At 41.0% G+C, this 22291-nt stretch overlaps 1 long non-coding RNA gene across 1 annotated transcript; it reads right to left on the bottom strand.

The window, feature by feature from the left end:
* Positions 1-296: 296 nt before the first annotated feature.
* On the bottom strand, positions 297-21790 carry LOC137142477 (uncharacterized). Its single transcript, XR_010916941.1, has 2 exons — positions 21340-21790; positions 297-2227 (listed from the first exon to the last, which is right to left on the bottom strand). It is a non-coding gene; the product is annotated as an uncharacterized lncRNA (long non-coding RNA).
* Positions 21791-22291: the final 501 nt, after the last annotated feature.

The following is a 22291-nucleotide window of genomic DNA, read 5'->3' on the forward strand; positions in this document are numbered from 1 at the left end:
GACATAGCAGCTGCAGAAAAACAAATATTGCTTGCTGGGGGGATTGAGAAAGGAGGTTTATGGACATTTTTTACTTTATAAACCTTTCCTCTGGAAGAAAAGCTTTTGCCATAGTCATATATAGTGTTATCCCCACAAACAGGATCCTCTGAGTTAGGATTCAAGACTGATTTCTCCCAGGGTATTTGTAATCCCAGCCTAGCAAAAAGAAAAAAACTTATTTGTTTTGTATGCAATAGAATGGCCTTCCTGGATAATGCTGTTCTTAACCAGTTGTCCAAGTAGGGATATACAAAAGTTCCCTGTCTTCTCAGGTATTCTGCTACTAGTGATAGAAATGTCATAAAAACCCTGGTGCTATAGACCACCCGAAAGTACCTTGTATTGAAAACATCCCTGCCCCACCACAAAACTCAGGTATCCCCGATAACAAGGTTTTATGGAGATATTGAAATATAGGTCTTTTAAATCTAGAACTACAAACCAATCTTGAAGGGAAGAAAAGGCTTTATAGAAATTAGAGATAACATGTAGAAAAGATATTTCTTTACACAGGTGTTTGGATTTAAGAAAATTAATATAGGACAACCGCCCCCATTTTTTTTTTAATTATAAAATAAGGGGGTAAAAATATCTCCCTCTTTGATCTAGTGGAACCACTTCTATCACACCCAAACTTATTAACAATTGAACTTCCACTCATAATGAATTGAGGTAAGCTTGATTCCTGGCCAGGGAAAAGAGAGATGAATTGTTGTAGAGATTTGACTTGGATTGTGTATCCCAATCACTTGTAAGACCCATCTAGCTGATGTTATTAATTCCCATTTGTGATAAAAATGGGGCAAACTGTCCTCAAAGGGTGGATAATCGATGTCCAGTTGGCCTAGTTCAGAACTCCCAATGCTTATGTCAAATCTGAGACCTTAGATGGTGCCCAGATGATGAAGGTGTAGAACTCTTCTCTTTATTATTATGGGGCTTAAAACTTTTCTGTGTTGATACTGAGAAATTTGATACTGAGGTTGAGGAGGAGCTGTAGATGATCGTGAAATCATATTAAGAAACCTGTAGATCTCACCGTTTTCATTTTGTCTAACATTCCATCCACTTATACACTAAATTAGTAGTTCTCGACCAGGATGCCTGCAGGGACTACAAGAAGGTTTCAGGGGATCCGTCAAGCAGAACCAGTGTTAGATTCACTGGGAGCCCAGGGCAGAAATCTGAAGCCCCACCAAATGAGGTTGAACCCTGGGGCCCTGAGCCCTGCCACCTGGGGCTGAAGCTGAAGCCTGAACAACTTAGTTCTGCTGGGCCCCTGTGGTGAGGGACTCTGGACAACTTTCCTTCTTGCAATTGCCGTAATGTCAGCCCTGGTTTTTTATATGCATAAAAACAATTGTAGCAGAGGGAGGCCAGGGAGTTTTTATAGCATGTTGGTGGTGGGGGCTCAGAAAGAAGTTTGAGAACCCCTGCACTAAATAAACCTTCCTCATCAAAGAGAAGAGCCTCAATGCTCATTTTTGCCACATGAGATAAATCTACTGATCACACAGTCAAATGCTGCTCTCAGCTGGTGTTTGGCAAAATTCTGTCCTTCCATGACCAGAGCATTTGCTAATCCCCTCCAGCCGTGTATATAGAAATAACATCTTTCCCCAACAGTCCTACAGATACCTTGCCATGACTACCTCATAGTTTGAAATACATATGACTACAGTGAAAGAAAATATTTTCCTCCCGAATGTCATCTAGTCTCTTCCCTTCCCTGTCAGATGGAGTAGACCGTAATGGATCACCTTTTGACCCCTGTAAAGCCTTTTCTACTACTAATGAATTTGAAGATGGGGGGTGTGAAATATGGCCATACTTTCCTGAAGAAACGGGTACAATTTATCTACCTTTTTGATAACATTGAGAAGAAGGATTGTTTCAGACTGCCTTTGCTGGTTGGCACAATCCTTCCAATAATGGAAGTGTAACCCTTTGTCTAGTAACTGCTCCCAGAACATCAAAAAATGGGATGAGATGATTCCTCAGTTGAAACTGAGGGAATATCCGATGTGTTCGCCCTATGATCCGCTAACTCATGAAGGCCACTGCATCTTCAGAAGGTGATGAAGCTGACTTGTTTCCCACATTCTCATCTGGGGCTATCATCCTTCCAGAATCTGGATCTGACTCCTTAAGCTCCACTAGTACCTCCTCTTCTACCAAAAGTCTCCTATAGAAGGGAGGGAATTTATCAAGGCTCAGATTGAACAACAACAGAAATGGATTTACTGATTTTTAGTGGTTGCTTAAACAAAAAAATTCACTACAGTTTTATTCACAATTCCACTACAGGTAGGATTTCTGAAAGCACACAGTGTGAACCACACTCTGCTCCCCCTGAATTCAATGTGAAATGCCTCCAGCTAACATGAAGCACTTTTAAAAACCTTTCCAACATCCTGTATATACAAAAGTGCATATTCAGCTGCATTTATACATCTAAAAATATATTTTTTTTCTTTGCTTAAGAGGGAGAAGTCCAGAAACCTTAAAATCCCATGTATGGGTTGAATTCATCTAACATTGAGTTCCTGTTTAAAAACAAAACAAACATTCCCTGGAATGTTTGAGTTCCAGAGTTAGGTGGGAGGAGGTTTCAGACAGTGGCCATTTCCTCCCTCCTTAGAGGTAGAGATAAAGACACCATAGTGCCCTTTATTGTGTAATGTTATACATTAGTGGCCAGGGAGATTTCTTCCCAACCACAGCCGATTATCATTTTATGCTCTGAAACCTAAGGGTTCAGAGCCCCTTACAAATTTATTCTTAGAAAAAGGTAACTGTAGCTATCACTCTTATTTCTATAAATGTCTATTTTTTTTAAAATGTATCAACCTATAATACCTTAATATCCTGTGGCAGCAAGTTCCATGGGTTAACTGTAAATTGTGTAGCAACAAAAAAGGACCTTTTTTTAAATCCATGTGACTTAAAAATTACTTTTATGTTTTGTTTGATAAATGAATGAGCTTTGCAGAGCTATGAAAGTTAAACTAATAGTTGAACTAAAACAATTTGGGACAGGTGGGGATGGGAAGGGGAACATCACAGGTGAGAGGTTTCTAACTTCAGAGTTTCAATCAGTGTTTTATTAGCAAAAACCTCCCAGTTGATTCTCAACAGTTAAGATGTTGAGTAGGAAGAGAAGAGATCTCCTGAGCAGCCAGGGTGCAAACCATTTAGGGCTTCACAGAGTAAGACCAACAAATTGAATTACACGCCCAAAAACAAAAACTGAAAGTCAATGTAGTCCATGGGTCCCATATGTTGTATGTTCTCTGGGTGGAATACTAATAAATACTAATATTTGGTCACTTGATTTGGTCATTTGATACTACTAAATAGGTTGGTTTATCTGAAGAAGCTGAGGTTCCTGGGTTGTCTTCAAGGGTAGACTCCAAGCTGAAATTAGCAGTGCAAATCATGAGGTTACAAAGGCATGGAAGTAATTATGACTAGGCCTTCATCTGAGAAGAATGATCACAACTAGCCAGACACAGAAGGAAAAAAAAAAGCATCCCTTGTTATGAGTATAAAAAGGACTCCACAGATTGCACATCTCAGTAGCTATTGCTTCAATGGATATCATACCCTCCCACTCACCTAGATCAGTGGCTCTCAACCTTGCCAGACTACCGTACCCCTTTCAGGAGTCTGATTTGTCTTGCATACACCCAAGTTGCACCTCACTTAAAAATGACTTCCTTAAAAAAATCAGACAAAAATACAAAAGTGTCACAGCACACTAGTACTGAAAAATTGCTTTTTCTCATTTTTACCAAACGGTTATAAATCAAATGTAATGTAAATTTGTACTTACATTTCTGTGTACAGTACATATAGCAGTATAAACAAGTCATTGTCTGTACGAAATTTTAGTTTTGTACTAACTTTGCTAGTGCTTGTTTTGTAGCCAAGTGTAAAAATAGGCAGATACCTAGCTGAGTTGATGTACCCCCTGGAAGACCTCTGCGTACCCCCAGGGGTACATGCACCCATGGTTGAGAACCACTGACCTAGATGGTTCCTCCAACCTACCTTCACCTTCCTTGTCCTAATAGAGCTATAGCCAGCTCACTTTTATCCAAGTCTCTATTCATTTTGATTAAACAAGATGCAAAACTGAGTTTAATCAGCATAATGAACATAATGTGAGCACTTCGCTGCTCTTTGCTTTCCTCTGCTGGCTCACCCATCTTCATTCCATCAAATACAGCCTTCTCACCTTTACTTTTAAGGCCTCTATTGCCTCTCCTTGCCCTAATGCACTGTGGAGTATGGTATACTGACACCCTCATACAGTGTTGTGGTGATGTACGTGCGCCTTTGTTGGGCCAGTGATGCCAGTCTTTGTTGGCCATTAATTAAAATTTCAAACATGCACCTTTGCGCTTTCTCCCATGCATGACAGGAGCTCCTTGTAAATACCTGCAAAGCTACCTTATTTTCCTTCTTCAAATCCTTCTTAAAACTCTCCTTTGCTGTGAGGACTAGAAAAACCATCCAACCCAGCAAAGGATAGACAGTTAGGTGTGTTGTGACCATGACTTTTCATGCTGACCACCTGTATGGTCTCACTGCCACTTTGATACAATAAATGGACAGCAGCAGCACAACTTGTCTTGTCTTACAATTAGATTGTAAGTTGTTTGGGGCAGGGACCATCTTTTTGCCTAGTACAATGGGTCCCTGATCCATTATACTACAGTAATTCATAGGGGCTCAAAATCATAATGAAAAATGTTAGTTTCTATTGTTGTCAGTAGAAAGATACACAGAACACACAATATGTAATTGGAATCCTTGAGCTAAGTTTTTTAATGTAACCAGTGATTTTCCTTTCCTCCATTTTGGGTGTGTAAATTGGAATACCTTAAGGAGGCCTGAATTTCAGAGATTAAGTGATCAGTGCTTCTGGAAGTCTTCTTTAAGGTATTTGAAGCAGTAGAATCAAAAAAGAGTGGAGGAATGAAAAAAATCACTTTAAAAATTTTTTAGCACTTCATCTTTTTCCCCAGGAGAGATCAAGTGCAGATATAAAAGTTTTTATTAACCGCTGAATACCACTAAAGAGAGTTTTGCTTTTAATTTTTGGGTAGTACTGATTGCACTTAATCAACCAGAAGAAAAAGGGCAAAAAAGAAACAAGCTGTACTGAAAGCTTTGCTGTATTTGGAGCAATGCTATTTAAGAATCTAGAAGGAAATGACCAAAACAACAGCTGATTTTGTTAGCAATACAAATTAAGTCACAGTCCAGCTGAAACTTCACATGGAAGATAAAGAGGAAGATTCCCGATTTCACAGGAACCCCACCTACCAATATTCTTCAGTGAAACAGAAAATTATAGTAATTAGCTGTTTGCACATTGAATATACAATACTGTTAGCTGCTTGTAGAAACACTTGCCTTCTGAAGATTAACGCTTTAGTGACTGACACATTCCTCATTTATTTTTATCTTCTGTGGGGATTTTTTCTGTGGGGATGCATTTTTTCACTATGTCATGGTGGCTCAATCAGCTCTAATACCTGTCTTTTGAAAGTAGCATTTCCTCTGTATGCTATTTATTTAACTGTAGTGCTTGGTCACAGAAAAACAGCTTTATCATGGTCCTTTGCTTGGGTTAGGTATCAGGCTGGATAGGGTTGACTGGAACATCAGCAGCTTCAGATGTACAAGACAGACAAACTTTTCAGCAATCATAACTCTGTTTAATCATTTTGAATACCAATTCCGAGTGGACTGGTAGTGTTGTATAAAAACATATTGATATGTAGGACAAATCTGAGTTATGGAGAGGGAAGGAAGTCAGCCTATTTCCAAAATTAAATTATGTACCTTTGTGTTGACTTTTCTAACATAGGAATAGGAGTTAGAAAGGAGTTTGTCTTAATCATCAGGGACTGAAATGAAACCTAACGACTGGAAATGATCCAACAAAAAAATACCTTATAGTGACTGGTGGTGTTCCTGTTGGGGCCTATTTGACCCCAATGAGGGAAGTAAATAGTTGTATTGTAAGGCAATTCCTCCAGAAGGTGGTATTTTTGGGAATATCATCATAGCATTGGTCAATGAACATTTACAACATGCCAATGGGATTCTAGGAAGGGCAAGTTTCAGAGACAAACTCTGAGCAGTGGGACATAAACACAAGAGTGATATTTTCGGACCCCAAACAGAACTTCACCTCAGGGACCAACACAATAGACCCACATTCAATAGGATACCTAGCCTACCAGTGGCTCCCTATATACTCCAACATTCAATGGTAACCACAGTTTCTTCAACTCAGACATTATCCAAAAGGCCTTCTGACCCAACAGGAACCCAAATCACTGCAACAGGCTCTATTTATTATGCGTTATAGGGAATCAATGTGTAAAGAATACCAGGTCTTTTCCTGTGCTCCATCTGTTAGTTAAAATGCTGGCTCAGAATTTATGGGTGACATCAGACAGGTTAATGATAAAGAGCTGATCCTAGGAGGAGCTTGGACAACCTTTTACAAAATTATCTTTAATTTCATTTAAGATAAAGCAGGAGCTCAAAGTGCCTCAAATCATTTAAGGAGATTATATAAGAAATAACTTGGAGCCATCATTAATTCTAACACCTAATTGCATTTCATTTTATTTTGCTCTTTCTTGTCTTGAATTATTTAGAATTTTGGTTTCTATCTAAAGGGAGAATACATAATTCTTTCCAAGAGTCCGTTGCTTCAATTAGCCCTCAGTAATCATTTCATATTTAAAAGATGCTTGTTCATTTTCAGGAGACTAGCTCCTAATTCCTATAGAAAGTTGTACAAAAGCAGAATGAGACGGGAATGTCTGCAGCTACCACATCTTCCTACTGTCTAAACTGAAGAGATCTTTCTGATATGGGTGGAAAATATTCAGGTGCTCAGCTTCTACCATGATGGGCAACAATATAAAAACCTGGAAAAAACAGATCACTGATGAAGAATTATTGGGCCTGTTCCAAAAGCCATTGCAATAAGCAAAAAGACTTTCTATGAGCTTTGGATTGGAACCATTCCCTCTCTCCCCCCAATTATGGGGTCACTGATTTATTTTGTTTGCAGAAATAAAAACATCATGCAACTCCTACTGTAAGATTTATACTCTGACTTTTATGTTGCAAACTGAAATGCACTTTGTACCTCACTGACTGGTAATAGAAAGATGAAAAGCAACATATACCACCATTATTGCTTTTCTTACTCCCAAGGAGTAGTCTTTCTGAAGTAATGGGACTGTTCCATTGAGAAAGCAAGTCGAAGGTTATTAATATTAGTTGAATTCAACCATTATTAAAAAAAACCCATGAATATACAATATTCAAGGCCCTTTGTGAGACATTCTTGATGGGTGACATGGACATCTAAGATCTTGACAGATGAAAGAAACCATGATGAAGTTAGTCAATAGTACTTGGCAGTAGTGTGGGAGAAGAGCCCAATGCACAAGTGGCAGACTTTCCCACAGTGGCTACAAGTCCACTCACCAGATGGATGTAGGAGCACACTCTACTTCCTAGCTCACCTACCAGTCTCTCTCTGATTGCTCTCTATGCTGATTGTACCAGCCTTAACCTGGCTTCTCCAGAATGAGTGGTTTAGGCTGGGCTTTCCCCGTTGTCAGTTGGAATACTGAATTTATTCAGCTCCTGCTTGATCTTGTCACTGTATCAGAGCTTTGGCCTTTCTTTGTGTTGCATGTACTTCTTGAGTTGGCCATAGAGCACAACCTTTGGCAAATGAGCTTGAGGCATGCACTCCACATGTCCCAGCAAGCAAAGTCAGTGAGCACCTAGCATATTCTGCATAGAGTGTAGGCCAGTTCTCTCAAGGATCTCGTTGTTAGTGATCTATTGGTCCTAAGTGACTCCAAGGATTTTTCTGAAATAGGGAAGGTGGAAGCTGTTAAATCGCTGCCCCTGCTTGGAGTACATGACCGAGCTTTCACAGCTGTAAAAGGAGGGTACTGAGGACACAAGCCTGATAAACAGAGACCTTTTATTCAGGGTTAGCAGCTTGTTGTTTCAGACAAGTGAGGTAAGTTTGCTTTAGGATTTGCTGATTCTTGCATCAAGTCCTTTATCAAGGCTAAGTGAGCCAGTTAAAGTTGAGTCAAGATAGCAGAAGTGATCCATGTTTTCCAAAGCTTCATTATTGTGTAGACTTTGGGTAGGATGTTAGTGCCCTGTGACATAACTACTGTTTTCTTAATGCTGGTTACCATGCTGAACTTCAAACCTGCATCAGGAGAACTTATTCATCATGATCTGCAAATCATCAGGTGAATTAGTGATGAATGCAGCATCTTCTGTGAAGAGGAAATCCCGAATCATGAGCTTGGTGACACACCTTTTGCTCTGAAATCGCTTGATGTTAAAACAAGCTGCCGTCAATCCTCAATTAAATTAGTACGCCAGATTGATTGTTTCCAAAAGCATACTTAAGAATAGAGAAGATGCCAAAGTCAGTAGGTGCTAAGACACTGCCTTGCTTCATGCCAGTATCAATGCTAAACTCAGACAATGTTTCATTTTCAAACTTGAAAGTTGCCTCATGGAACTCCTTATACAGGGAGACCACTTTTTGCAGACAGCTAATTTTCGACAAGATCTTGTATATGCCATTCCTGCTAACCTTGTCGAAGGACTTTTGTAGGTCAATGAATGCTACATAGTGAGGTCCCTGGTGTTCATGGCTCTTTTCTTTTGAACAAACGGATTGTGAAGGATGTCAGTCATGGAGTGTACAGCCCTGAACCTGCACTGGCTCTCAGGATAAACTCTCTCAGCAAGGACTTGGAGTTGTTTCAGCAGGACCCTTGAAAGCACCTGGCCAAACACACTGTGCAGAGATCTTTCGGTAGTTGTTGCAGTCTGCTTGGTCCTCTTTATTTTTGGATAATTATGTTTGCATCTTTCAGATCCTAGGGGATGAGACTTTCTTCCCAGCAGGCACAGAGATGCGCATGGATGTCACTCGCAAGCTTTCTTCCTCCTGCCTTAAGAGCTCTGGAGGTATCTCTTTGATAGCTTTCTCTACTTCTTTGAGTTGTTATTTGGTCCAACTCCTCGTTGGAAGCTGGGAATGGCAGCTAAGGCAGTATCACAGATAATGGCACCTCTGAGTAGAGTTCTTTGTAATGGTCAGTCCATTGGTCAAGTTGTTCTTGCCTGTCAGTCAGGAGGGTACCATCTTTCACTTTCAGGTTTGCAGTCCTTTTACAGATTGGACCAAGTGCCTCTTTGATTCCATCATAGGTACCAGGAAGGGCACCTTTTTCAAAGCAGGTCTGAATTTTCTTGCACAGGTCTTGCCAGTACTACTGGGCATATTCTCCAGGGGCTTTCTGGACTGCAGACTTAGCCTCTTTGAACTTCAGAGTTCTGGACTTAGTTTATTGTTGAAGTAAAATTAGTTGAGTTTCCTTTTTCTTTTGTGTGTGTGGGAGCAGCAGATGTTCAGATGCTGTAATCCAGTCAGGTTAGGGTTTTTTTGTTGTTGTTCCAAAGACATCCTTGGCAGTAGCCACTGTCTTATTCTTAAAATTGTCCCACAATGTGTCGGAATCAGGGGAATCAAGTTGATCATTTTCAGAAACGCATTCAAACACACGTTGAAACTTTGCACAAGTGTCAGAGTCATGCTAATAATATTGAGACGAAATTTGCCTTTTCACTTTGCATGATGGATCTTTTTAAGATGTAATTGGAGCTTGGCCCTGACAAGGGCATGGTCAGTGTTGCAATCAGTGCTATGTATTGGTTGAACATTCAGTACATAGTGAATGTTTCTGAGATGGATCAGGACAAGATCAGGCTGATGCCAGTGTCTGGAGCAGGGTGCCTCCATATGACCCGCTGCCAGCAAAATAGGTATTTGAGAATACCAGCTCACAGGAGGTACACAGCTCATGGACACTGGCCATTTCTGTTAAGGCTATGTGTGCCTTGTTGGCCAATGATGTGTCCCCAAATCTCCCAGTCCTTACTGACACGAGCATTGAAATCACCGGGAAATCTGTTCCTTATGGAGACATTCTTGATGATTTGTTCCAGGTGAGAATATCACTAATCTTTCTTGCTGTCAAGAAATCTGTTCTTGGTGCATATACCCCTCCAGCATTTATTAATGAGAGGATCATGCCACTGGATGTGAATACAGACTCAGGAATACTGACTTTTCTGTCCATCTATGGACCAATACTTATCTGATGGGTGAGACACTTTTACTAATAGCTGATTATTATATATTTAAGTGTAAATTACAATTAGAGAAATCTCCATAGGTGGATGGTGGAAACAAGCTAAGAAGTCTAGCCAGCAGGGTCATCCCTTTAAATCCAGTTCAAGTTAGTCAGTGCCTGAAATGTTGACAGTCTAATGACTGTTTGGTGAGCTGTGAAAGATCAATGGGCAATCTTAGACCAGTTCCTAGCAGACAAATGTATTCAGTTCAAAAGGAACATTCATAACTGGCATCCTGGTTGGCAATTTCAGAGGTGCCAAGGATTGAAGGTCAATTGAGAGGGACTGCTCCTATACCTGGTCATCTAGAGATGCCTGTTGTCCTATCATTGCGCCCCACTGTCAATTATAGGGAAGCTTGACTTGTCAATGACATTCCTTTTCCGTGCAGAGAAGACTTGGCAATGGGCCATATTTTCTCCTCATATCAGGCACCTCTCTATTATCAGCACATTTACACTCAGAGATTTTGGGCAGCAGTTCTAAGAAGTGCACATAATTGCAAATTTGTATTACACATGATTGTGAATCTGCTTCCAGTTGTTTTGGAGGACAGTTTACAAGACATCTGAGATGTGTGCAGTTTTTCCTATCTGCTAACAAGTTCCATCAAATTCTGTTGTGCCAAGGTATATCAGTGCATAGCACATCAGCTGCAGTGGGGAAAAAAGCATGACACTGATAGATGGAGGAGAAAAAGATAGAGACCTTGAACAAAGTGTGTGCAAGTTCTGTACCTGATCTGCATTTTTACAGAGTGAATGAGTGAAATACCTACTCTTCTCACAAGCTAGTGAGTTACTGTCCAGGGTTTGGATACCAGAACAATTCTATATTAGAGAGAATCTTGCAGTACTGCCCTGATGCCAAATTCACACTACACTGTCTCAAAACCTGCATCATATCTTCTACATCCTTTTATATTCCTGTGGGTTAAAACATATTTCATGTCAGCTCTTCTACTGAAAGGGGAAAAAAAAAAAAAAAAAAGGAAATCTTTAAAATTTGCAACAGTTCAGTTTACCTGAGATGAACTTACTAGCCTGAATTTTCATCAACAGGATTGAAAAATCTGCATCATAGGTCAATTCAGGTTGCATTTTAAAAATCTAGCCAGTGGATTAATTGAAGTGGTTTACCTCCCCCACCCCCATTTTATTATTATATTTGGATTGGAATTCCACTGAAATGGCATTATTGATTGCATTTCACATAATACCATCAGTGGCTTGATGGGAGATGACAAGGTCTTTCAAAGTGCTTCTCAAAGTGTATAATCCATCATGAGTGTCCTTAGATTAGATTTTTTTTTATTAACACATGAAACCCATTCTATCTTTTTGTATTATTTTTCATTGACATACAGTATAGTTAGAGCTATCAGTTTATGACTTACAGAATCTGGACACTATCAACGCTTTCCTAATTTGAAGTATGCTCCTGTTTGTCTTGACTTCTTTTAGAACAGAATAATTGGGTTTTATATAGTAGCTTTCAATAGAAATGGGCAAATCAGATCAAACCCAATATTTTTTTTCAATTTCCTGGATTATTTTAATCCAACAATTTTTCTGTGGGCCAGAGATAAAGTTGGATTTTGGCTGACTGGTACAATATTTCCTCCCCCCACTCTTCCTACAACTAAACTGAGGATGCTTTCTCTAATTTTATTTATGAGAAATGTAAATCTGGAGACAATCATGCTGTTTCTTTCACATTAATTCCATTTTCTCTGTCTTTAATAAATCTCCATTGTATTAAAATTACTGTTGTCTGAGCAATTTCATGTAGATATCATCATGGAGCAGACAACCATATATCTTCCAAGAAGAGCTGCGGAAAGATGGATGTGGATTCCAGAAACCATCTCTCTCTTAGGATCAGGCAAGGGGCATAGACCAAGATGTCTTTTCAAAGTGTCTTGTATGTTGCCATCTGGGTGCAGTGGGCAAATACAAGGGAAGAGGCAAAAGGACCAAAAAGCAAATGAGAGCTGGAGGAGATGTGGGTTACAATTCTGCGTGTGGTGTTGTCCTTTTGCAGCATCTCAGTTCAGTACAGTGGTTAACACTTCTGTCTCTGAGCTTTGCATACGCTTACAAGGCTTGATTAGGAATGAGGTTACTGATCAGTTGTGGGATATAAAGTACTTTGAGATCCGTGGATGGATGACACTATATAAGTACTAGGAACAATCAGTTCAACATAAAGTCAAAACAGCCTTCTTAAAATGTGAAGTTTTTCCTGTTTATATGTAGGGGTAGATTGTGATCTCAGTGACATGGTGTAAGTCCTCAGTAACTCCACTGACTGAGATCTGACTCTGATCTTAGGATAAATTATCCTGAACAACATAATGTGTAATTGATGCCAGTTCACATAGTGAAGAATCAGTCTCTGCTGAAATTTGACTCAGGGGCTCTGATGCACATCAGCCATCCTAACTAAACGTTGGGGAAGTCACCATTCATAATCATACTCCCTGTACAGTTTCTTGCCTCCAGCTATCTTTATAATTTGATGTCACAGCATTTGGGCAAGAAAATTACATTTTAAAATGCAATTACAATAAAACTAGTAAAAACAACATTATAAACCTCTTCATTAATGTTAATGAAATTTGCACATAATACTAAATAGGGAAGTACAGTACACACCAGTAAGGACAGGAACATAACATATAGGGACCTTGAGAGGAGAACCGTGGGCAGGAAACAAAATGAGATTATATATCTGTGTTTCAGATCAAATTCAATGGGCAAGAGACACTGGGAAAACAAAGCTGAAAGAGACCTACCACAGAAGTGACGGAGGATGGCAAATGAGAAGTTTGCAGTATGCTAAAGCAGCAAGGCATTTCATTATGAAATAACTGTGAATGCAGAGATACCTCATCGCAGAATCCGAAAGTCAAAGTCTCCCACATGTTTGTACACATGGTTCAGGGAGGCCACACATGGAATATGGTATTAAATTCTGGGTACTAAACCTGGGTATTTTTCGACAAAGTTATTCACCAGAAAAAACGCAGTTTGCCAAATTTGCCAAATAGTTTCAGCCAAAAAAAATATTGGGGGTTGCGGGGGGGAGAACAGTGGCTGACACTTGCTGAAGCGCTCACCTTAATGCTTTTAGCTTACAGGTTGAGGCACTCCTCCAGGATGTGGGAGACCCAGATTCAAATCCCCACTATGGAACAAGGAATTGAATTCTGCTCATTCCCATTCCAGGTGAATGTCCTAACTCCACATTATAGGCTAGCCTGAGGTGGGTTGAAGCTGTTCCACTTTGTATAAATACTTAAATATTCACTCAGGTAGGAACTTGCATCTTACCCTGCCCAAGGTGAGTGACCTGACTATTCTCTTTCACTGTCTGGTCCAATGACCATTCAAGAAATTTTATACACAGGGGAACAGCTTCAACAGGAGAGACACTTCCCAGAATAGTCTATAGGCTATGAAGCAAGAGGATAGTCTAAAGGCAAACACTGTAGATGGAAGTGATTCACTTAGGATAATATTTGGGCAGAGGAATAATTAGCAGTAACAAGCTTAAATTAGGCTGGATACAATGAAATAGTTCTTGACAGTCAGAAGTGTTAGGTTAGTGAACGGTTCAAAGAAAGTGGTGGAAGAAGCTCTTTCACTTTGCTTGAGATGTTTAGAGCTATACTGGACAAAGCTTACTAAAAATTATAGTATAGAGATCATGGGCTCGATATGATCGAATGTGGCCTATTGCATGTCTATTTTTGGAATGAAGTGATATGTTGGCACTAATTCTGGATACCACTATGCAGGAATGAAAAGAGGCAATTCCATTTCAGAAAGAAGTGAATGAATTTTTTCCTACTTGCCTGTATACAAATTACACACATACCCTTCCATATTATCTCTCCCTGTCTACATTTGAATGTTGACTACTACATGTACAAGGACTCCCTGAGTGCCTGCCTTTATAATTCCAAAGTGTTCACACTCACTGTTTTGTACATACTAGGTTTGGGCTAGAAACTGTTGTCTAAATCCCTTCATCTTTTATCCTTCAAATAAGCAAGACAGGTCCTAAATTCCTAATTTTGGTTTTGCAAATACCAAAACTGCCCGAGTTTGCCCATATCAAGGGAACAAGTTCACGAACACCAAGAAAGTACTAGGTAGCACCAAAATATCTCATTGATACACTTTGTAATTCCAGAGAGGATGAAGTAGGGCTAGTTCTCCTTATAAATAAGGAAAAGTTAAGGTCTCCCTTAACACTGCAGCCTTTAATTAGGACATCCATATATTCAGCTATAACATACTCTGGATCCATACCGTGAGATATTCCAGTTCCTGGTCCATGCTTCTTAATATAAAAATAAAAACTATTTCTGCCCATGTCCAAAGCATGTCTGTATCCTTAAGACACAGCAGAGCAGACCATAGTCTCTCCATAGAAGTGACATAGCCGAGTAGATTCTTGCTATAATGAAAAGTTCGTTGACTTTAAATAATTTTGGAAGCCTCTGAATTTTCATGGTAAGTATTTAAATCTTGCTCAATTTCACTGGCTCATATATTGGGAGCCAACAACAGGAAACCTGTAGCTCCCTAATAATAATAGAGCATCTTTCAAGACTGCGTCCCAATGAAAATCAGAGGCTCTCTTTCATGATATGACTCTTAAAAGCCAGTAGAGCTCCAAAGAGCTATGTAGAGCTATGAACTGGTAAACGTTGTTGCTTGACTGATAAGCACACTTCCTCATTAAAGGGACTACAGCATACTGAATCAGGTAATCAGCCACTGCAGCTTTGCACTTACATGAGGTTTATTATATTTTCGCAATGATTCAATACGTTTGCAAAAGAGATGGTGTAAATCAAATACTTGACATTTCAGCATGCCATCAAGGAGCTACCATTTCCCTTTTAAGCCAATGAGATAAAGTACTTACTACATTCTCTTCTCCCCTGAGGTACTCGTATATCAGGAATTGTTTTTTAACAGATTAAAATACACTCATCTGCAAGGAGACGATGTTGCCTAGTGGACAGAACACTGGCCTAAGAGTCAGGAGACTCACATTCTAATCTTGGCTCTTCTATGTGATCTTGAGTAAGTCACTTCACCTATTTGAGACTCTGTTTCCCCCTCCCACCTTTGCCTGTTTATTAGATTGTAATAATCTCTGGGGGCAGAGATTATCCTACTAGGTCTTTGTACAGTGTCAACAGAGCCTCTATCCTGCTTTGAGCTTTTAGGTGCAACTAATATAAATAAACAACAAAATAGGATGAATGTTATTTTATTCTTTTAATTGCAACCTTTTAAAAATGGATATATGCTACCATGGGTAGTTAAACATATAGAGAATAACTCAACAGAATCTCCTTTGGGGAAAAAAAATTCACAAGCCATTTGTGCTTTGAAAAATTTATACCCAGAAAGACTAATCAGTTTATCTGCCATTTGAGTGAACCTTTAATTAAATAAATAAGAAATGCAAAGTATCATTACTGGTGAGGAAATGGCAGCTATTGTGTTTTAGTGAAAGTTTCATGATAATTTTGATTCTAATAATACCCCATTTTCACTTGCTTCTATCTTTCATCTTTGGGGCCCTTAACCAATTCAGAATTGGTTTGGAAAATTTGAGCACAAGTGATTCTGCCATTTTTTAGTAGGACTGGGGGGGAGGGGGAGAGAGAGAAGACTTTTCCCAGTATAAAGTTATTCCTTGTGACCTTTTCCTTGGATAGATCTACAGCTGAACTATCTGAGGGTAGAAAGTTGAGATTTAGTGAGGCATCAAAGTTGTCCTCATTGCTTAGATGGAGTTATGGCTATGAAAAATTGTGGTCTTCGTAGGTACATTTTACACAGGACTTTTTACTAACCTTACAAAAGGTTTCAGTTAAGGATGGCTGTGCTGCATGTTCAGGGCTAATTTAACTACACCATGAAAAGTGTATAGAAAGTGTGTTTGGACTGAAGCAAAGGCTCCAGAGGAGTCATTAGCTTGGTCTCTGAAGCCCTCTGAGTAAGGGTTCTTCTGCAGCATCTATGGCTCACAGGAGAGAGACTCTCTCTGACAGGCCTCAGAAGGTACCATGGTGACAGACCCCTTTTGAAGAGCAAATGAAGGTGTGTAGAGGTGTTGGACGCTTTTGTGAGGTCTAGGCAAACAATGGAACTTTTACCCATCATTACATCAGAGCAAAGTGAGAAGATGGTCATAGTCTTGGTGAGTGCAATTTCATTGCATTACTAACTGGGAAATTCTATATAAAATATATGCCAAGAGCAGTAGTGTTATTGAGGGTAAACATGGGTAAATTGAGTTTACACATTTGGGAAATATGGAGTTAAGGTCACCCACCTCTTTTTCTACAAGAGTTAAGAGTTTGAAGTACTCAGTCAGGAAATGCCACAATTAACACTGCACATCCACCTTACATTTTCCCTTTCAGTTCAGGGAAAAGTTGAAGCTTTTAAGGGGCTTAAAATGACATACGGTCACCCCAGCATTAAAATAAATATCATCCAAGGAAAGGGACCCATAAATCAGCTTTTTCAAAGATTAACTTTCTCGGATACCTACTTGACTCTTTCTGTATTTCACCTGAAACTATACTTCAAGAGACTTCCACAAATCTTTGGATATCAAGGGGCACAAGATAGATATAAAAATGCTGTTGTATATAATACAGTCTACATTTAACCCACCTTAAACTCAAAAGGACAACACATTCCATGTTGATTCTTTATGATTTTTTAATTACCTACTTATAAATGTTGCCTTGATTTGAAGTGTTAGTGTATATGTCATATTGCTCCATCTGTTTACTCACCCTTTGTGCCATTCTTGCCTCCTCTTTGCTCCCTCGCATGGGAGCTGGGAAAGTAGAAGTTACATACAAAGACTGTGCAACAAAGTACACTAATGGAAACAGTGAACCTGGGGAGGCAGAAGTTAAGGTCTGAAACTCGGAGATGTGTGTTTATCACATGCATCCTTGCACAGTGTGAATATAACCCTCAGTAACACTTAAAAAGTCATTTCTCATTCAAAATTCATTATATTGTTACTGCAAATTTAGTAACAAACTGGCAGTTTCTATTGATTACCCGGAGGATGTTGTGGAAACTTGAAACATACTGAAAATGTCTCTAAGAGCAGATAATGATTTTAGAATTGGAGAACAGTACATAAACCAGCTGAAAAGGGCTGAATGGTGTGTTTTCCTTCATGAGTGGTAAAGAATAAGAGTTTCATGAGCCCTAAGATATTTATATAGCATCATAGTATTTCTGTACTTTTATGAAATAGATGCATAAGGTTTGAAGTAATATTTAACTCATTTGACCCAATAAGAGTCACAGTAAAATCTCTTGCATTCATTAAAATAATAATCATATCCAGAACTGTTGTTCATTGAGCAGCTATGGGCTGATACAAACTGGTTCCAATAAATAGGTAAAATTATTCATAATTATTATATTCCCCATCTGCCAGACTCACTCCCTCTGCTGCTACCTATTCCATTAGAAATTCAATGGCAAAAAACAATATTAACACAGTGTGAAGTTTGCTTAGAGCTACATTGTCCCTTTGCAGTTAAGATTGCACGGTCAACCTGAGCTCTGTCCTTTTCCAGCTGTGACCCAATATACTTTGTTAACACACATACCTTTACTCTGTTAACCTCACTATTGTTGAAATATACGAGTTCTTCACCTCCTTTTACAAACCCTTCATTCTCACCCAGAGGATTCCATCCAACAGTATTAAAAGGACACACACACACACACACAAAAAAAAATAGGACAAAAAAGTTGTCCATGCTTCCCCCTGCATGGCAACCTTAACTGTGCATTTCCTAGTTTTCAGAAGTTTGTGTTTTGCTCAAATCCTTTGTTCTGCACAGAGCGACATACCACTAAGCAACCTTAACTCTGCATTAACATAGCTTTTTGCCATGGAAATTCCTAGTTTTCTGAGCAGGAGAAGATGTTATTGGTAAGAGCTAGTAGTCATTTAGGCAGTTGTACATATCATGTCCCACAATTAGTATAATGAGCCAGCTGCCCTCCCCCCTGCCAACTGCATCCCACCAGTCCTGTTTTGGCACACCTCCCCAGCCATGCCCCTGACCAATTCCATGTATTTCCTCCCTCCAACCTACCCTTTTCCCCCAGTACTGTACCAAAACCCCTAACCCGCTCACAAGCAAGGAACACATCTCTCTCAAGTCTTCACTCCCTGGTATACAAATGTTTCTACTGCCATTACTCCTCCCTGCCCCCCATGCAGGTCCTGAAGCAAAGGACAATTATATTACAGTGGAATGGTGCTGGAGTGCAGGAAATTTGGGATACACTGGCAGAGCTGGGGATTCAAGAGTTTGGAGCCCACTGGAAGAACTACAAGGGGTTCAGGGTAGTTGAAGAATAGGGAGCTTGGGTTGCACTGGCAGAGCTGTGGGATGCAAGCAGGTTGAGGTGCAAGATTGGGGTGCCCTGTCAGACCTAACAATATAAGGGCTGCCACACCACCCTCATTTCAGCCTCCAGCCTCTCTTGCTGCCCCTACCATCCATCACCATCCCCTAATACTCCTCCACGCAGGCTTTGACATGTTTGATCTCCTTCACATCCCGCAAGACCTTAATTACATCCCCTCAGAGACACCTCTCAGATAAAATTGCCACACACAACTCAAACTGTAGCAGCCTCCAGACACTCAGTCCAAGATGCCTCTTGTTTTAGGTAGGGTATACTGATTAACTTATCCTTAGTTATGTTAATAGAAGGGTGAGTTCACAGCCATCAAGACGTCTGTGATTCATTCAGTCACTAGTACTTCTTAGTTTAAGAGTACAAAGCAGCAAAAGGAAACCATTTTTGGGAGGCTGTAACCAGTGGCATACCAAGGGGGGGCTGAAGGTGTGGGCCAGGCCCCGGGCACCGGCTTGCTGGGGGGGCGCCAGGCTGGTCTTTCAGGAGTGCAGGAGGCAGGGGACAGAGGAGGCTCTGAGGGGTGCCCCTCAGCATCTCCCCCCACCCCTGCATGTCATGAAGGGCCAGCCCAACACCCCCCCCAGGCCGGGGGAGAGGGCAGTGAGGCCACCCCGTCCAAGTTGGCGCTGGACTGCTGGGTAAGTACCAGGCTGGCCCTTCACGATGGGCAGGGGGGGCAGGAGGCTCTGAGGGGCACCCCTCAGCACCTCCCCCTCCACACATCGTGAAGGGCTGGCCCAGCAAACCCCCAGGCTGGGGGGGGTGTGGCCGCCCAGTCCAAGCCAGTGCCAGGCTGCGGGGCTGTAGCAGGAGAGGTGGCAGGTAAGTGTGGGGAGGGGAGGATGGAGACCCTTGGTACACCACTGGCTGTAACTTGGCAACCACTTGGTCAAATGACCCCATATTTGGATCACTAATGCTTCCTCATATGTATGGTTAAGATTCGTGTAATGGTTATTTTTAATAAAAATCATGGACAGGTGATGGGCAATACACAAAAATTCATGGAAGCCCTGTCCTGTCTGTGACTTTTACTATAAATAATAGATGGGGGCTGACTGGGCATTACTGAAACCCGAGGGGGTGGGATGAGAGCTCTAGCCTGGCTGCGGGAGGAGGAGGGTCCATCAATCACAGACTGCTGCAGCTCAGAGCTGCGGGTACCCCTCCAACCAAAGTGGCTTTGAGCTCTGTAGTCCTCCTTAGTGGCTCAAGGCTCCAGGGTCCTCCCGCCACCCAGAGCTGCTGACAACTGCAGGGTCCACCTGCAGTGGCTCCAGGCTGTGGGATCTGCCCACCGCCTGCTGTGGCTGGGAGCTTCAGGCCCCTGCCATCAGCCACTGAGAGTGGTAAGAGGGAAACCCAGAGCTCCGAGGTCCCCCCACCTCCCACTGCAGCTCTGGTCTGCAGGGTCTGCCCGATGTGCCTCGGTGCAGCAGGGCCCCCGGCAGCTACTGAAAGCTGTGGGTTCCCCTGTATTCCTCAGCAGCTTTGAACTCCAGGGGGCCCCCAGTTGCTATGGGCAGTAGGGGAACCCAGAGCTCCAAGGTCCCACAGCTGGGGATGTGTGCTGCTGCCAACAGCAGCTGGAAGCAAAGAGACCCTCTGCCCAGCTTACAGCTCTAGCTGCCACCTGGGGCAGAGGAGGAAAATGTCATGAAGGTCTCCGGAAGTCATGGAATCCGTGATTTCTTTTGCCTAATCTTATCCTTAGGCATAGGGCACACCGAAATTCAAACCTATCTGAGTAACCATCTAGAATAGATTTTAGAGCACATACAAGAGTTGAGCTTTAAAGCAGATAAAGTGGCAGGAGCAGAAACCTTCTAGCTATTTTTCTGTATGGGCACATGCGCAGTGTAAAAGTGTACACTTTCTTAAATACTGTGCTCAATTTGGGTCCCCCAAATTCTTAGTGGGTGTCATAAACTACCTTGGGTAAAACTTGCCAGGTTGAGACTGTTTTTACCTGCAGTTTATCAATAGTTTGATCTCTAGCGGTCATCAAAACACACATACACACACAGAAAAGCTTTTTTTTTTTTTAAATTACTATTTTTTTCCAGGGTTTATATGTCCAGAACCCCGTGGCTCAAGTGACTTCAAATTTAGGTCACTAACCCTACTCTGCTTCATCTTGAGACACAGCAAGTTTCAAAGAAATCAGACTAAATGTGTTGATTATAGAGGATTTAGGATAGTTAACCTTTAAACAGATATCATGAAGCAACCTTAATTAAAATGGTGCTCCCACACCACTATAATAGCACAGACTAATGCTGACTGCCCCCCCAAAATATTATTTGTTTCCAAGAGCACCTATGATGTTCCAAGTGCCATAGAAACATGTAGGAAGGCACAATCCTTGTCCCAAAGTACTTATAATTTAAAAAAAGTTAAAGACAGAACAAAGCCAAGGCTTACTACAAGATCAGACATTTTCATTTCCTCTCCCAACCATTCTTTTTGGTAACATTGTATAGTAAGGTTAATGTGACAGACTCACCATGCCAGAGCATGCCTTTGCTGCAAAACCCAGTATTGCAGTATTCCTGCCTCTTCTTGTCCTCAGGACGTTCGTGATCTGGCATTTTAACTTGGCCCTACCACCAGGTCACACTATAGTCCACTCCTTCTGGGGTATTAATGCCCCACACCAACAATGTTCCACATGTCACTAGTCATCAGTACATCTTCCACCCCACCAGGGCTCTTCTTCGGTCCCAATCTTCTTTTAGGGCAGAGTGTTCCTAGACTTCTGTCCTGTATGCTCCGTCAGAACTAAAGAAATTCCAAACAGACCCATATACCACTAAGACACTGTCTCTACATTCTCCCCAGCATCTCTTCCAGGGCACCAATGCCAAGGGCTTCCTCCCTAGGGTCTTGGCCTTTTGCAAAGGCCTACCACAAAAGCATAACTCACTCCTATAGCTTTTCAGTGTTTCATCTGTCCAAGATCCCCCTTGCTAGGGCTCCCTTCAGAAGAGAAGATCCCAGTGCCTGCTCTGTCCCCACAGACCTCCTCCCCAGCTGGGTCTGCTAACAAATTGTACCTAACACTCTCCAGGTGCCACCAAGTAGGCTGATTGAACCCTCATTAACACTTTTGCTGCTAGTGTGGGATGTATACAGCCCATCATAGTTACATTTATAAATAGTTTATGAAGGGCTAATCATGGTTAATAAACATTTAAATAAATGATTTAATCAATTGTTATAGAGTCAAAGAGGTTGCTCATAATAACACCTTCCAGTGATGTGCTTCAAATAGTATCATCTTATTTAACTGGGCTACTTTTGGAATACTTAAACGCATCAGACTCTTCAAAATACTTAGTCTCACACCACCCCTGCAAGATAAGGAAGTACTACAATTTCCATCTTAGAGACAAGGGCAAGCACAAAGAAAGAAACAATGACATGTCAAAGATCACAGAGAAAGTCTACAGACAAGA

This window comes from Emydura macquarii, unplaced genomic scaffold (assembly GCF_026122565.2).
Source record: "Emydura macquarii macquarii isolate MOO-44397 ecotype Brisbane River unplaced genomic scaffold, CSIRO-AGI_Emac_v2 contig_374, whole genome shotgun sequence".
Taxonomy (NCBI): domain Eukaryota; kingdom Metazoa; phylum Chordata; order Testudines; family Chelidae; genus Emydura; species Emydura macquarii.